We start from the raw sequence: 2305 nt of genomic DNA on the forward strand, positions 1-2305 counted from the left end.
GCGGGCGGTGGGGCGCGGGCGCTGCCCACCCAGGCCCGGCCGGGCTCGGCCGGCCGCGGGGAGCTCGAGGGGCGCACGGACCCACCGAGCTGCAGACCGGGAGCCGAAGACCGCGGGGACCCGAGCCACCCGCGCTGCAGCCCGACCCCCAGCCCGCCAGCGGCGCCGGCCCCGCCCCCAGAGGCCCCGCCCCCTAAAGCCCCGCCCCGAGGCCCGGGTAAGGTGGGCCACGCCTCCTGGACATCACGCCCCCACTAGGCCACGCCCCACGGCCCGTACCTCCACAAGGCTCCTGCCTGGCACCACGCCCCGCCCTCCTCAAGACCACGCCCACAACGGTCCCGCCCCCATTCCATTCCAGGCTCCAGGCAATCAAAGGGGAGAAGAGGGGCGGGGCCGCGGGACTGGCGGCTCCCGCCTTGGGTTCTGCTAACGCTGCCTGCAGAGCCTTCCGATATTCCCATCATCCACCCTATTTCCCATCATCCACCCCATCTGCCAAGGAGAAGTGGAAGCAAAGGCCCGTTGACAAAAGGGGAAACTGAGGCCGGGGGAGACCAAAACTTCCGGGGAGCCTGAGACGCCTGTTTTCAGATGTTCACAGAACTTTCTTGACTAGTTTCTCCCTTCACTCCCGGGGCTTGACCGCGAAGGGCGCCAGGCAAGGCGTGGATCACTCCTCCACACCAACAGAAGGGGAAACTGAGGCTGGTGGGGCGGGAGGGGCCTCTCTTCCTGAGCCTCCTCCAGCTGTTCCACCCGGAGACCCCTGTTTCCTGCTTCCCTGTTCCCCAGGGTTCCACTGGGAGCTTCTGAGACACGGTCCTTTAGTAAAGTACCTCTTGCAGACCCTAAATTACCCTGCCTGTTCTCCGCTGCAGAGACTGGATTAAGACACCAGAAATGTCTGATGACCCCCCCTTCTGGCTTGTCCGGGCACGACCCTTAGGAAGGAAGATATTGTCTACAGCCACGCCACCCGGAACATGTCTGATCTAGTCCGATCTCAGAGGTTAAGCAGGGTCCGCCAGGTTAGTACCTGGCTACACGGAAGAAAGGTGTTTTCTCGAAAGTGGCTACTGGCAGGGTGCCAAGGCCACCGCTCTGTGCCTGGTGGAAGGGGCAGAAACAGGTCTCCCACCCCCGAGCCATGAGAGGGCCCTGAGCGGGAACCTGGGTGCAGATGGCCGGCTACCCAGTAGTGTGGGTGGTGGTCAGAGTCCCATCACCGGAGGCATGCAGGCAGGCACTGGACAGGGTGCTCCAGTGACCTGGGATCTTCACCCTGACCACCAACGTTGCCTCCCTGGAGGGAACAAAGGGTGGCCTTGTGCCAATTCAGCCAGGGTGCCGGGAGCTTGGGAGGCCACCGAAGAGATCCCACCAGCACTTCACACGACCTGTCCTCCCAGGGTCCTCCAAGCCCAGTGCGCCCCCCCAGGGCCTCCCTTGAAGACCACCCTACACCTGCCACTGCTTGTGCCAGCCTCCGAGGCCCCTCTCAACCCTCCTGCCACTGTAGTCCACTTGCCCCGCAGCCCCTTGGGAGGCCCTGCCCTACACAGCAGCCCTGTGAATAAAGTCCAAGCCCTTATCAGGCCTGCAGCCCTAGGTCCTGCCCAGCCCTGCTTATCGCCAACCCTGCCTGCCTGCCGAGCCCTCCCCATGCTCCTCCTGGGTCCCCAGGTCCTGGGATGTCCCCCACCCCTGGGCTGCTCTGGGGGAGTCTATGTTCCCACCCCATCCTGCGTCCCGACACGTCCTGACCTCCTCCCCTCTCCACCTGGGTCTCCCCATCCACAGCGTAGCTCTATGCCCCGTCCCCAGGGCTCCCCACCAGGCGTACCGAAGGCCCTCCATAAATGCGGGGTCATGTGGCCTTATTTGAGCTTGCTGGAGAAGAACAGGCCAAACCTGGGGGAGCGAGTCAGGCCCCGGGGCACAGGCTCTTACCAGGGCCCTTCAGAATGTTTGCTGATGCCAGCAGATCTGGGGAAAAACAGAGAGATACAGAGAGGACCAGAGACACAGAGACACAGAAAGAGAGACAGGCAGAGAGACATGTGGAGACACAGATACACAGAGACAGAGAGAGAAACAGACAGAGAGAGGCAGACGCAGGGAGGGAGAGAGACTGGAGGATCATGGGTCTGAGGACAGCCTCAGCAATGTAGCAGGACCCTGTTTTGTAATGAAAAATAATAAGGGCCGGGCGTGGTGGCGCATGCTTGTAATCCCCGCGCTTGGGAGGCTGAGACAGGAGGAGCACATGGGTTTGAAGCCAGCCTCAGCTGGCTTAAGAGAC

The sequence above is a fragment of the Muscardinus avellanarius genome (genome assembly GCF_963383645.1).
Source record: "Muscardinus avellanarius genome assembly, chromosome: 10".
In the NCBI taxonomy this organism is placed as follows: Eukaryota; Metazoa; Chordata; class Mammalia; order Rodentia; family Gliridae; genus Muscardinus; species Muscardinus avellanarius.